The sequence below is a fragment of the Sceloporus undulatus genome, unplaced genomic scaffold, assembly GCF_019175285.1.
Source record: "Sceloporus undulatus isolate JIND9_A2432 ecotype Alabama unplaced genomic scaffold, SceUnd_v1.1 scaffold_18, whole genome shotgun sequence".
In the NCBI taxonomy this organism is placed as follows: Eukaryota; Metazoa; Chordata; class Lepidosauria; order Squamata; family Phrynosomatidae; genus Sceloporus; species Sceloporus undulatus.
In genome coordinates, this window is record NW_024802940.1 from 161,197 (window position 1) to 176,516 (window position 15,320).

General features: G+C 42.1%; 1 pseudogene; it reads right to left on the reverse strand.

The window, feature by feature from the left end:
- The window catches only part of LOC121917433, a 60,872-nt pseudogene that overhangs the window by 2,723 nt on the left and 42,829 nt on the right, over positions 1–15,320 (reverse strand).

Here is a 15,320-nt window from a genome sequence, read left to right on the forward strand (position 1 = left end):
TTGGATCTCAACAACATGGGGGTAACTAAAAAGAAAAAGAAAAGCTTTTGAACCCTTTGTTGCAACTGAAAGAGAGCATGAATCCAGTCTTCTGAAACAACTACTCAAGTCAAATTATATGTCAGTTTGGACAGTTGTAGCAAAGGGCAGCCTTACCTATGTAGCTAAGCAGGACAGGTAGAAATATCAATCCATGGGTTGCTCCAAGTAGTACCATAGCTAAGTACATCCTGAAGTAGAAGATCTGGAAAATTTGGGATTTCGAGAACGCAAGGACCACTATTCCTCCAAATTTTGTGAGTGTAATGCCACTGAAAACCTGTTGGAGTTAAAAGGGTTTTGTTATGTGCAATACGGCTGGTTAAGAGTACATTAATTCAAGATAATGTTATTGTCCTTTTATAAAACCACACATTTTTGGTTATTCAAATTATTTTCTTTTTGGTCTCACTCTCACATGGATTGTAATGAAGACCTTTTAAAGCTGAGCATAGTGTTTTGGCAAGAGCTGTCAATGTTTGTCCATGTAGTAGGCATGAACAAACAACGCGTCTGCCTGTTCCCTCAGTTACTTTTTATCTCCTCCATCAAGAACATTACGAACTGCTTTGTTAGTTTTTCCCCCCTAAGCACTTCTCTACTCTCCCAATCCCCACTTCTTTATTCCTGGAGTCTCCTTTTGTTTTAGGGCACAATGCAATTTGTATTCTTGTACCCTATATCATTTAGATGCCCACAAGGAAGAGACTGAAATATGTCTTCAGTGAAAATACTTACAGAGCTTCCCATGTGGGACAGTGCATCTTGTGCGCGTTCTGTTCGGGATCCTTTTGTACTGATTGTGAATGCTCTTACCACATGGCTACAGAATTCAACAGCAATGCCACAGCTCTGGAAAGAAAACAGCATAGCTCACTGCCACAGATGTTTATTAAGCCCAAAGCATTCAAACAAGTAGAAAATCAATGACCCACACTAATCCTATGCTATTTTATGTAAAAACATGTTCTCTTGCCATTGAGGAGGGCTCCAAATAAAAATATATGACATAGAATTGAATTCAACTTCAGTAATTCTCTGGATCAATAAGCATGGGTTATCTCTCACTAACCAGCATGAGAAGAGAGTTGTATGAGTTTCTTTTCTTCTATTAACTCAAAACCAAGTTTTCAAAATATGTAGAGTTCGTTTTTCAGCAGTATTTGAGGGATGGGGAGAGAACAGTTTTTATTGCCCAGTCTAGAAGATGTACTTAAAATATAGCCAAGGAACAAAGCTGCCCAACAAAATCAGTGGAGAAATTCAATATTTTAAAATGCTGAAAACAGCACCAAGGTATATGTATATGCTCCTTGAAACACAAAACAGTAGCACCAAGGAAAAGCACTTCTGTTCTAATTCAGATCATATTTAAAGAACTTTTCTGAAAGCTGTGCTGTTAGAAAATTCTGAAGCTGCCTCAGACTTACTGGTCCATAGAGCCCAATATTGTAAACTGACTGGCAGCGAATCTCCATGAATTTCAGAAGGGAGTACTTTCTAAACCTTTCCCGAAACTGAACCTGGGGTGTCCTACAAGCCACCAAGCTATGGTTTCTCCAAATTCAGACCACTGCCCTTATAGTGCAGGCTGGAAGGGACTGTGGCTGGGAGAAAGTTACATATGATAACCCTGCAGAAGTGTTACTACTTGACTACAGCGGTCAGGCTAGGAGTGACATACAACCCGCCTGTAGTGCTACCTTGATTTATTACCCTGATGCAGTTTAGACTGAAAGAGCAAGTCAAAGCCAGCTTTTATTTCCAGTTTTTTTTAAAAAAAACATAATTTTCAGATTGCACAACAAAGTCAATACAGTACTTAAATTACTCCCTTACAATTCTTTGCTATGCTAAATCTAGCACTCAGCTGCATTCAGAAATCTCATACTCTGACTTCATATAAACTGTTCGTGCTTCTAAAATGTTTAAAAAGCTCAAGACAGGCCCAAGTTAGAGAAAGGGCTTCTATGTTTGATGCCACACATTTGTTTTACAGATCCCACAGGTAAGATGTGCATATACCGCAATGTTTTGATGAAGCCTCACTTGTTCAGTTCTAAACCTGAACTTTAAAAACCTGAGAGTCAGGAACTGAAAAAGAAGAAAAATCTCTTGCTTTTTTTCTGTTTTACTATTCTGAAACTATTTAAAGCTCTGACCCATCTAAGTTTGTTAATAATATTTCATGCTGGACTAAGATAACTGAAATTCTAGGAGAGATTTTGATTCAATCTAATAGCCAAACTAAGGTATGGGCAAACTTACCATGACAAGATTGACTAATGAAACTGCATTCAAGCTGATACTCCAGAGCCACATCACTCCAAAAATGTTGATCAGAATCATAGCACATAGTGAGAGAAACAACAATGCAGCCCACATTTTCAGCCAAGAAGCACCATTGTTACTAAAAATATTGATCCAAGGGAAATACCAAGGTTAAAGATGGTATCACTCACAATGGTCATATATTGTTCATAAAAAACATAGAATACACTATAAAGAAAAAAAGAAAAAATGTTATTTTGCTGTGTTAACATTAAAATAGGATTCCAGCATTTTATTGCCTCTCAAGAAGTGTTATTTCTAGTTTTTCATGATAGATAGCTGCTCTTTCATGTGTCTTGTCTTTGATAGTTACTGAATGTGATTACTGTATTACTTTGAAGTTAAAAAAACGGTTTTTTACTATCTGAGACCTGCCTTAGGAAAACATGGCCACAACTCAGCAAGGTGCATACTAAAAAATAGCTTCCATCACCAAAATAAAATTCTCACTGTGGTGTCAAAAAAAACCAGTCAGAGGACTGAGGAACTTGCTGTGCCAAGGGCTGCAGGGTGGAGGGAAATAAAGTTCACAATTGTAGTGGTACTACAAAATAGGCAAAATTTCATTTAGGCCAATATGGGGGGGGGGGGAGTCAAAATATAGCATATAAAAAGTGGAAAAAGAACAGTCCACAAGACTATGAAATCACTTCTAAATCAGGGTAGGCAACCTTTTTGAGGGGGCCGGGTTGCTGTCCCTCGAGACAACTTGGGGGCCGAAGCTGGGGGGTGGAGCTCCCACCCCCGGGGCGGAGCTTCCACCGAAGCCCCGGGGGAGGAGGAGGTGTGTGCCTTCCTGTCCCTCGGTCCTTCCTTTGGCGAACGGGCTCCAGGGACCCTTTCGGCCAGAAGGGGAGAGAGGCAAAGGGAAGGACTGGGCACCCGTCCCAGGCCCTTCCTTCGGCGAAAGGGCTCCAGGGCCCTTTGGCCGAAGGGGAGGGAGGCCGAAGGGAAGGGCTTGGGCACCCATCCCAGGCCCTTCCTTCCGGGAAAGGGCTCAAGGGGCCCTTTTGGCGAAGGGAGGGAGGCCGGAACGGAAGGGCTTGGGCAACCATCCCAGGCCCTTCCCTTGGCTTTCCCTTCGGCCGAAAAGAGAGAGAGAGGCCTGGGGCCGCAAGCGCTGTGAGGGGAGCCCGCGGAGGCAGCAGGCCGCTTCCACGGACTCCATTTCGGTCCTTGCGGCCCAGGCCTCCTCGGAGGGAGAGCCTGGGGCCATATGACCGAGAAAGGAACCTGCGGAAGTCCTCCTCCTCCTCCCGGCGGCGCGCTCAAGAGGACCCATCCTTTGGCAGCTGGCCAATGGTGGCCAATGGGACGAGCCTCATCCATCTAGCCTGTGCGCTGCCCAGGAGGGAGGAGGAGCGGCTGGCGGCAGCGGTGACAGCAGCAGGACCGGGCTGGGGCGGTCTGCCGCCCGCGGGCCGCATACGGCCCACGGGCCAGGGGTTTGCAACCCCTGTTCTAAATACATGGGGGAGGAAATTGTTGAAAGAGGAAAGCCCTATACCTGTACGGGAATACTCGATACGTTTTTTTCCTTGATAGCCATGGATTCAGTATATTGTTGGCTATCATCCGTGCTTCTTTTCATTGCATCAATGAAGTCTCTTTGGGTTTTCAGCACTGTGTGGTAAGTCATAAAGTAAGTCGCTCCAACTTCAGTGTTATGTCTATAAAGTTAAACCGCAGAGCTATATGCAGCATGTCCGCTGTAAAGAAAGACATATTTAGCATGCAAAGAATGACTGCTAGCTCAAACAAGTAACAAATATCCTAGTTGTTTCATTAGCTTCAGTGAACAATATCAGATTCTACTTTGGACAAGTATACAAAATAAAACAGAGGCTTATTAATCTGGACATGTTTTGATAGGAATCAAAATAAATCTTCTTGTGAACAGATGGCATCCAATTGTCAGATGAAAGCCAATCACAGTATGTTCAAGAATATAGCCCAGCAGATAGGAAAGAAATCCACCTGTGTTGAGTCAGGTTTGCTATGTTTTCTAACAAAGCTTCGTGCTACAAATGTAGTCTTATAAAAGGTGTCTGAATGAAGGGCAGACACTTGCATACACGTAGGTGATTTTAAAACAGCTAAAATTGTTTTGTCATTATATATCTGACATTACCAAAAAAATCATCAAAATCAGGTCGTAGCTGTACTATGACTGTTGCTGTAGTTCCCAAATAAGCAAAATCATTTTAATTGTTTTAAAAAGAACGATGTTCTCTCATTAAATCATCAACCAATATGGTTCACTTCAAGAAAAAAAAATGTATCCAGTTAAGTGGTTTAGCAGCAGTACATACCCTTTACCACATTTGGATAGGATTTCAGAGAGGAACATTGGAGAAAAATTTCATGAATTCTTCGCCCTGAGTCTTTGCTTCCCTTCTGGAGATTATGGCCGGCAAGCCACACAGGATGGATCAACAACTACAAGCACATGTGAGAAGGAGCCAATAAATTACGTTGTTGTGAGTATTCTCATGCATAAAAGCCCACTCATTTTTTTCCACAATCTAAAAACATTTTCAAGAAATATCAAGATGCTTACTGAAGTATCCCATATTTTGTGCCAACGACACTCAGAAGCTACTCAATATAAGTGTGACTTAGCTTAGGCTTTGAAAGGCTGTTTTTTTCTTGGCAGTATCAGTGATCAATTTTCACTGAAAACCTTTAGTTTCACAAATGCAATCCTATTTATGTCTGCTCAACAAGTTCTACAAAGGTCAGTCAGAACATTTCAAAAGGCAGTTATTCCCCAAATCCCAAAGCAGGCAATTTAATTAAAATACACCAACCCAAACTCTTGTGTGTTATGATTGTAAGCTGGGAAAGAGAGACATGATATTGCAACAAAATATGTTCCAGTTATGCCAAGTTTAGAAGCATGTTTTCACTCTGAGTGGATTTTTGGTGCATGGCAGGGGGGGGTTGGAGTGGATGACCCTTGTGGTCTCTTTCAAACTATGATTCTATGATTCAAAGCCAAATAACTGTACCTGAAGCATTGCAGAACTGTTCAGTGGCATTATTAGACTCTACAAAGAAGACTGGGGTTTCACCCAATCAAAGTAAGTCATCAATCCAAGAAGAAGTGGGATAGCCAATTCTTGTACTACAAATATGAAAAAGACCAAATGTCAGTGTGCATTTATAACTGGCCATTTCTCCACAGTGTTTCACATACATACACACAATGACTATCCAGTAGTGGTTGTTGCTTTTTTACAAAACTAGAAATAAAAGTACTCTGTATTTCAATCATCTCAAGGGCACTGAGACATGTGACTCATTTCGAATTAAAGATAACATAATGCGTATTTTGAGCAAATATATCAGAATATGAACAGAATTTAAAATTCACATTTTTCTGAATATGTGTCCATCTGATGAGATACCTTCAAAGAAGATACAGTGGTTTGATGGGCTGTATTTCAAGAAAAATACATCCCATATGACCAAGCCAAGAAAACATATTTGTCATCCATACATAGATCTGAAAAACCTCCATCCATTGGCTTTCATTTGGAGGCATTTCTGTTCCTATGAGAATTCAATGTGTTCTGGACTTTTAAAATGATCCATGTGCACAAGAACTGCTTCAGAATGCAAACAACACACGGGCGCCTTCATAACACTCTGGCGTACGGCATTACATGCTCGCATTCCACACGAGCATCTGTTGATAGCCACCGTGGGGCTGGGGCTGCAGGAGAGCTGGAAAGCCAGCTTTTCCATCCTTTTTTCAGCCGGGCTCAAGGTGGTTGGGACCATGGCATGTGTTTGCTATAGCCCCAATCATCTTTGGAGGGTGGCTTCAAGCCACCCTTCCGTCCCAGTCTGTTTCCCCCCTTATTCTCCCATAGAATGGATCTAGTTAACCAGTTAGTAATTTCATTTTCTCATTCATTTCAGAAGATGATAAATACTCATTTTCTGTGGTGCGTGTATGTGGGGGTGTTAAACTGAAATAGGGTGGGGAAGAAGACATATAGAGGACAAATAAGATATAACCACTGAGAGAACATATGAGTACACTGGTACCCCGGGATACGAAATGATCGGGTTACGAATTTCGGGATAGAAATTCGCGGCTGGAGAAAAAACTGTTTCGGGTTACGACAGATTTTTCGGGTTACGAAATTCTTTTCGGCGCGAAATTCAAATGATGCCAAAGTGCATCTACTGGCTTTCCAGGGATTTCCAGGGCTAACGGTTAGGGTTAGCTTTGGCGCGAAATTTTGAATTCGTTAGCAGCAGTGATTGGCTTGCGAAATCAAGCCAATCAATTTGGATTGTGGCTAACGAAATTGGGGGGGGTGGCTTGCCTTGCGAAATAAAAGCCCGGCTTCCATTGAATCTGCCACCTTTGTATGGCCCTTGGACTGCTGAGAAAGAGTCTCTTTGAGCTCTATATTGTTGCACTAGAGGTTCGGACTTTTCCTGGCCTTTGCTATTGGAATTTTTTCTGGCTTTTGCATATTATGGATCAAGACCGGCGATCAGCAATTTTCTCTACCGGTTAGGTTGATGGATTTTAAATTCATTCTTGTGGGTGTGGACTGGGGTTGAGACAGTTGTTGATTTTTACATGCTTTTGCTGTGGGTGTGCTGTTGTTGTTGTTGTTTTTTTTTTTTCAAAGTGTGATTGTGGGTTTTGCTATTGCATTGCTCTGATTTGGGGATTATGACTTGATGTGCTTGCTTGATTTTTTGGGGTTTTTTTTTTCTTTTAGTGGTTGCATGCTTAATGTGTGGATTATTGGCCTTGATGTGTTGTTGATTTTGGGTTTTTTTTTTTTTTTTTTAGGGTGGCATGTCTGAATTGGGGATGATGGGCTTCATTTGCCTTTGATTTCTTCATGGCTTGTCTGTTTTCATAAAGTGTGAGTTGTGGTTTTAAAAAGTTTTCCTTTGGTCCCATGTGGGACGAGAGTATCACCATAGGCTTTGCATTTATTGGTTGTGGGTATGTGGGTTGCTTTCTTCTATGGCTCTGCTGTTTTTTAATGTGTGGAGTGTGGCTTTCAAAGTTTTCCTTTTTTTCCATGTGGGACAGAGAGTCTCACCATAGGCTTGATTTTTAGTGTTTTGGGGATGTGGGTTGCTTTCTTCTATGGCTGTCTGTTTTTAAGTGTGGAGTTGTGGCTTTTATAAAGTTTTACTTTTGTTCCATGTGGGACAGAGAGTCTACCTAGGCTTGCATTTTGTTTGGGATGCTTGGGTTGCTTTCTTCTATGGCTTTGCTGTTTTTCTAAGTGTGAGTTGGCTTTTAAAAGTTTTCCTTTGGTTCCCATTTTACAAGAGGTCTTCACCATAGCTTGCAATTTTTTCTGTTTGGGGATGCTGGGTTGCTTTTCTTCTATTGGCTCTGCTGTTTTCTAAAGTGTGGAGTTTGGCTTTTAAAAGTTTTTCTTTGGTCCATTGTGGGAAGAGAGTCTCACCATAGGCTTGCATTTTTGGTTTGGGATGCTTGTTTTGCTTTTCTATCTCTGGCTGTCTGTTTTCTTAAGTGTGGAGTGTGGTTTTAAAAGTTTTCTTTTGGTCCCATTGTGGGAAGAGATGTCTCAACCATAGGCTTGCATTACTGGTTTGGGGATGCTGGGTTGTTTCTTCTATGGCTCTGTGTTTTTACGTGTGGAGTGTGGCTTTTAAAAGTTTTTCCTTTGGTCCCATGTGGGAACATAGAGTTCACCATAGGTTGATTTTTGGTTTTTTGTGGATGCTGTTGGGTTGTTTCTTCTATGGCTCATGCTGTTTTAATTAGTGTGTGAGTGTGGCTTTCAAAAGTTTTTCTTTGGTTCCCTATGGGACAGAGAGTTCACCATAGTTGCATTTTCTGGTTTGTGGATGCTGGGTTGCTTTCTTCTATTGCTCTGTGTTTTCTAAAGTGTGGAGTGTGGCTTATAAAAGTTTTCCTTTGGTTCAATGATGGAAAGAGTCTCACCATAGGCTTGCATTTTATGGTTTGGGGATGCTGGGTTGCTTTTTCTATGGCTCTGCTGTTTTCTAAAGTTTGGAGTGTGGCTTTCAAAAGTTTTCCTTTGTTCAATGTTGGAAAGAAGTCTCACCATAAGGCTTAGCATTTCTGGTTTGGGATGCTGGGTGCTTTCTTTTATGGCTATGCTGTTTATAGTTGGGAGTGTGCTTTTAAAAGTTTTCCTTTGTTCCCATGTGGGACAGAAGTTCTCACCATAGGCTTGCATTTTCTGTTTGGGATTGCTGTGGTTGCTTTCTTCTATGGCTCTGCTGTTTTCTAAGTGTGGAGTGTGGACTTTTAAAAAGTTTTACCTTTGGTACCCATGTGGGACAGAGAGTCTCACCCTATGGCTTGCATTTTCTGCTTTGGGTGATGCTGGGTTGTTTCTATTATGGCTCTGCTGTTTTCTAAGTGTGAGTTTGGTTTTAAAAGTTTTCCTTTGGTCCATGTGGGACAAGTAGTTCACCATAGGCTTGCATTTTCTGAAAAAAATTTGGGGATGCTGAGGTTGCTTTCTTCTATGGCTCTCTGTTTTCTAAGTGTGGCGTGTGGCTTTCAAAAGTTTTTTTTTTCATGTGGGAAGAGAGTCTCACCATAGGCTTGCATTTTCTGTTTTTGGGATGCTGGTTGCTTTTTCTATGGCTGTCCTTGTTTTTCTAATGTGGAGTGTGGCTTTTAAAGTTTCTTTGGTCCATGTGGGACAGAGAGTTCACCATAGGCTTGCATTTTCTGGTTTGGTGGATGCTGGTGTTTGCTTTCTTCTATGGTGTCCTGTTTTCTACTTGTGGAGTGTGGCTTTTAAAAGTTTTCCTTTGTTCCCATTGTGGACAGAGAGTCTCACCATAGGCTTGCATTTTTGTTTGGAGGTGGATGTGGTTTGCTTTCTTCTATGGCTCTTCTGTTTTCTAAGTATGTGAGTGTTGCTTTTAAAAGTTTTTCCTTTGGTACCCATGTGGGACAGAGAGTTCACCATAGGCTTTTTTTTGATTTGGGTTGATGTGGTTCTTTCTTCTATGGCTCTGCTGTTTTTCAAGTGTGGACTTGGATTTGGCTATGGGTTTGTGTTCTGGGGTCTATTGCATGGCTTGAGATTTGAGAGTGTGGGGTGGGACTTTTGCAAAGTTTGGGCCAGAGAGTGTGACCATGGGTGGGGGGTTTGTTTCCAATTTGCTTTTGCTCATTGCTGTGCTTTTGTCCTTTTATGGTTGAGCTATGTCTTCCCAAGCACAAGCGGTGAGAAGAAAAAGAGGGCTCCCTGTCTTGAGGGTACAAGAAGGACATATCGCCAAGACTGAGAGGGTGGTGCGCTTGGTTGACATTGCACAATGAGTATGACGCAAACCATTCGACGATTGGCTTATTCCTTTCAAGCAAAAGGAGGCCATCAGAGTGTTGTGGCTCCAGCTAAAGACGTGGACGACCATCCGCAAGCGAGGACACCGATGCACGAGGAGATGGAGCGCATGCTTTCTCCTGGATCAAGGAAAAGGAGCGAGTTCGGGACACCTGACCACCGCGGTCATATCTGCGAAAGGCCACGCCATATACGAAGACCTGGCCACAAGGAGGCAGCGAAGAACTTCTTTCGAGGATGGAGCCAACCTGGACTTACAAAAGCAATAACGGGTGGTTCGACAGTTTCAAGAAGAGGACCGAGGATCACTCTCTGTCGTCACGGACGCGAGGGTCACGCAGACCACCAGCCGCGAAAGCCTTCGTCGTCGCGTTCAAGGCATGTGGAGGAGGAAGGTCACGTTCCCGCAGCAAGTCTTTCAACTGCGACGAGACGGGCCTCTTCTGGAAGAAGAATGCCTCGCCGCACCTACATCAGTCCAGGAGGAGAGGAACAGCCCGGCACAAGCCTAGAAACCGCTTCACATTGCGTTGTGTGCAATGCCAGCGGGGACTGCAAGGTCAAGCCCCTTTGGTGTACCAATCCGAGAATCCAAGGGAATTCAAGGCATACAACACATCAGAAGGACAGGTTTGCCAGTGATGTGGCGCTCCAATGGCCGCGCATGGGTCACACGCTCCTTTTCGTCGAGTGGATCAACAGCGTCTTCGCCCCGACAGTAGTGATACGTATACCTGAGGGAAGAGAATTTGTCCTTGAAGTGACTCCTCATCTTGACAATGTCCTGCGCACCCGCATTGCCTGAGAAAGGACATCATCGCGGAGTTTCCTTCATCAAGGTCCAGTTTCTGTCACACCAACAAGACCTCCCTCTTGCAACCCATGGACCACAGGTGATCGCCAACTTCAAGAAGTCTACAACCAAGCACCTGTTCAAGCAGTTTGATTCGATGTGACGAGAGAGCACACAGCTGACCACTTTCTTGAGTTCTGGAAGCAGTCATTTTGAATCAGTGGTGTGCTTGAAGATTTGGACTTTGGCCTGGCAGGCGATTAGCAGGCGCAACCTGATTGCTGCATGGAGGAAGCTGTGGCTGATTCTTCTTCCCTGGAAGTGATTTTGAAGGCGAGGTGCTGAACCAGGTGAAGAAAGAAGAGTGCACGAGAATCGTATCCATCGCAAGTCCTGGACTCGAGGTGGACAACGACGACGTGGAGGAACTGATCGAGGACACACTATGAACTGACAACAGAGGACTCAAGCCTTGGCGGCGATGCAACACTCTGCCGTGATGATGAGGACGTGCTCCATTCGACAGGGGCCAGCAGGATGAGGCTGCGGGGCATCTTTTGCCAACGGCAGACATTAAAGACATCTGAGGCAATTCCACAATGTGGCTTCCTTTTGTGGAGATGACCACCCTGAATGCAATGCTGACAGCCTGCATATGCCATTTTCGATAATGTCTGCATTAGCCATTTTAAAGAACCTGCTTAAGGGCGGCAAGTCAGAAATCCTTGGACCAGTTCTTCATAGAGAGGGAGAACCGTCATTCAAGAAGGCAAAAAGGTGACCCTTAAAAAAAAAGAGTGACCCTTTGTAAAAAAATACACCAAATTTTTTTTTTTAAATTGGTTAACTTTGTTAAAATGTGTGCATTGGCTTAAATTGTGACTTATTTGGTTTAAATTGCTTGAATTGGTATAATTGGCTGAAAGTGGTTAAATTGCTTGATTGGATAAATTGTGACTTGAAGTGGTTAAATTGCTTGAATTGTTTTTTTTTAAATTTGGCTTTTTTGGGTTGCCCATCTCCTCTCCTCCTCCTGCCTCACTCCGACATGCACAGGACCAGATGCCAAGACAGCAAAAGGTAAGAAAAAACACTTTTTTTCTTTATCCTTTAGAATGGGACTGACCATGGGGTTGCATGTTCAGATTTTGGAGTTTTTTGGCCTTTGGGTTTGAGTTCTGGGGTGTATGGTCATGGGTTTGTGATATTTGAGAGTGTGGGGTAGTGATTTTTGAAAGTTCTGGCCTTGATTTGATTGGGCCATAGAGTGTGGTTGCTTTTTAGATTTGGGGTTTGCTTTTGGTTTTAATGCTTTTATGTGATGATATTGAGAGCAGGTTTCTCCTCCTCCTTTCCCTCCTCACTCTGAGATGCCAAGACTCAGAACACTTTTTTTTTTATCCTTTAGAATGGGTTCCTGACCATGGGTTGCATGTTTTCAGAAATTTGGGTTTTTCTGGCCTATTGGGTTGTGTTCTGGGGTTCTTTGTCATGGGTGTGGATTGATTTTTAGAGAGTTTGGGATGTGGGATGTGAGTTTTTTGAAGTCTGGCCTTGATTTGATTGTGGGCCATTAGAGTGTGCCATGGGGTTTGGTTTTTTAAATATTGGGTTGCTTTGGTCATGGGTGTTGTATGATTTGAGAGTGTGGGATGTGTGATCTGAGTTTGCAAAGTCTGGCCTTGAATTTGATGTGGTGCCATAGAGTGTGCCCATGGGTTTGGTTTTTTAATATTGGGGTTGCTTTGGTATGGTTTGATATGTGATGATTTGAAGATGTGGGATTGTGTGGAGATTGAGTTTTTCAAGTCTGGACCTTGATTTGATGTGGGCCATAGAGTGTTGCCCATGGGTTGTTTTTTAAATTTGGGGTTGCTTTTTCATGGGTTGTGAATGATTTGAGATTGATGTTGGTATTTGTGGATGTGGTATTTGCAAGTCTGGCCTTGTTGATTTGATGTTGGCCATAGAGTTGTGCCATGGGTTGGTTTTTTAGATTTGGTGTTTCTTGGTCATGGTGTGATGATTTTGAGAGTGTGTGTGTGTGGGATTGAGTTTTGCAAGTCTGGATGGCTTTGAATGTGGGCCATAGAGTGTGCCATGGGTGTTGGTTTTTTTAGATTTGGGGTTTTCTTTGTCATGGGTGTGTGATTTGAGAGATTTGAGATGTGATGGAGGTTGTGGATGTGAGTTTTGCAAGTTCTGGCTGGCTTTGATGTGGGCCATAGATTGTTGCCATTGGTTGGTTTTTTTAATTTGGGGTTATTTTTGGTCATGGATATTGATGATTGAGAGTGTGGTATGTGGGATTGTGAGTTTTGCAAGTCTGCCTTGTATTGATTGTGGGCCATAGAGTGTGCCATGGGTTGGTTTTTTAGATTTGGGGTTCTTTGGTCATGGGTGTGATGCAAGAGAGTGTCACCTTGGGTGGTTTGGTTGGTATGTCTGCTGTGATGATTTTGAGAGCTCCCCTCCTCCTGCCTGTCTCTAGGAAGCAAGAACCATCAAAGATAGAAAAAAACTTTTTTTTTATCTTTATCCTTTAGAAAACTTTAGAATGACCTGCCAGTCATTGTTAAGCTCTTTAGTGTCAGGCAACTTTTGTATTGTAGGGTAAACTTAGCTTAATAGGCCTTATTGGCCTTTGTTTTTGACTTGCAGGTTAGTTGAGGTCTTGGAACGCTATTAGTTATTTTCAATGGAAAACGTTTTCGGTTACGAAATTTTCGCTTACGAAAGAAATAGCGGAACGAATTAATTTTCGTAACCCTTGGTGGTACCATTGTTTAGTAATTATAATAATTCAGGTTTGCTAAAAGCTTCCACAATATTTAAAGCTACTGAATCCACTGATTTGGGAAGAATAGTCTTAAATCCAACCGCTAAGCCCAACTAAGTAGACCCATGTTCAACTGATGAATCATAGGGCAACACTTATGTAAGTCTCTGATTAACAGTCTTCTCTGGTTGGGACTAAATTGGGATTTAGGCCATCGAGTCCAGTTTGGTTTTAGCCAACTATTGGGTATTGACTTAGCAGTTAAATACACATCTCCAGGATATACTATGGAGGTTGTACCTTGAAATCCCATGCCAGTCTATTAGAGAAGAAACCGCAATTTTAGTAGAAGCACTTGACAGAGGTTACCCCACAAACAGGTTCTGAAGTTCAAATTCTAAATCTGAATTTGGTTCAGTTCTTAAGAGTTTATTTGCATGTGGAGTCCTACATTTTATGAAAAAAAGAAAATGGACACTTACTGCTACTACGTTCTGCTGCAATTGAATGTTGCTGTACCTAGGGAGTTGTTTTCACATACCATTCCACCGCACACCATGTTTTGCCCATCCACTAGTATTAGTTGTCCGTCTTCTAGACAACAATAGACTGGAGGACTCCTGACACATTTGCTTACGAGGTTGAAGTAATCCCAACACATAGGAGTCCTGTTCATGAAAAGGGGAATAAAAAACGAAAGAAGTCAAATAGAGTGCCTCCTCATTTAGCCTACCAGATTACGAAATACAAACATGACATTTTCTCAGAGGAGGAAGGATGATAATGGAATTTTCAATAGGTGTGCTTTAAGGAATGGGGGGGGGGGGGAGATCCCACATGAAAGCCACTTACCTTGGCAGATAAACGCTGGGCTCAAGCCCACCTACTACTTGTTCATAACTGCTATGCTGAACGAAACACTCCAATAAAATGGATGGAATCTGAAGAATAAAGAAAAATGGATTTAATTCATAAAAAACAGCTTCATGCTACCTTTCACAGGGAGTATGCCTTACACTACATTGTGGGAAAAAACACAGATGTTCTCATCCTCAATAACACTAAAATACTGTACAAAAGCATTGTCATGGTGAAACCAGCAATATGGGAAGCACAATAAGCGGCAGACCAGCAACAAGAGGCTAAGGCAGGAGGGAGCGGCAGATTTGAAAGACAAAATAGGCGGAACAGGAAGGGAGTAAGATGTAACATTATGTGCTCGATAAATAAGTATGATAAATATCAAATATCTATTTCCGAAGAAGAAAGAAAGAAAGAAAGAAAGAGCGAGACAATTTAAAAACATCTCAAAAGGCCCTAAATGACCATGATATCAATATAGTAATATCATCAAAACAAGGAAAGAAGGTTATACCATACATATTGGTCTTATCCCTCCTTTAGAAGGAATGGAGAATATTATGTTTTTGAAGAATAAAACACATACACTCTCAGAATGCTGTGCTTACTGATTTCTTCACACCTTTGATACAACACAGGATATCATACGATTCTGATTGCTTTTGGAACATAAAAATGCCTAACTTAATATATTGCCATGTACCAATTACTTAAAAACAAATGTAAGAGATTATTGCAAACTTACCTCTTGACGCTTAATGTCCAGGCCAGGACTTACAAAACATAATGAAGAAGAAAAGTCAATGAATACAGCCACTCGCAGCAAAGAGGGAGAAAGTCGAACAGCAGGGCATAGTAGACAAACTCCCTAGAAGAAGACACAAATAAACAGAAGTATTTAATGCCCTTATCCACAAAATATATGACTTTATGCGAATCATGGTGTTTATAAAACAATATGTTCAAGATGATGATTGATGATGATGATGTGCTGCAAGGATACCCTTCCATACAACGGTGTTTAGTTCAAGATACCCTTCTATACAAGGGTAGCAGAATAATCCCAAGTGTGATGTGGTGTGGCTAATACTTTTATGAATCTCCTCAGACGTGGGAATTTGAGCTGTGAAACACACTGGGTAACCATGGCCCACCAATCTTTTCTGAGCCT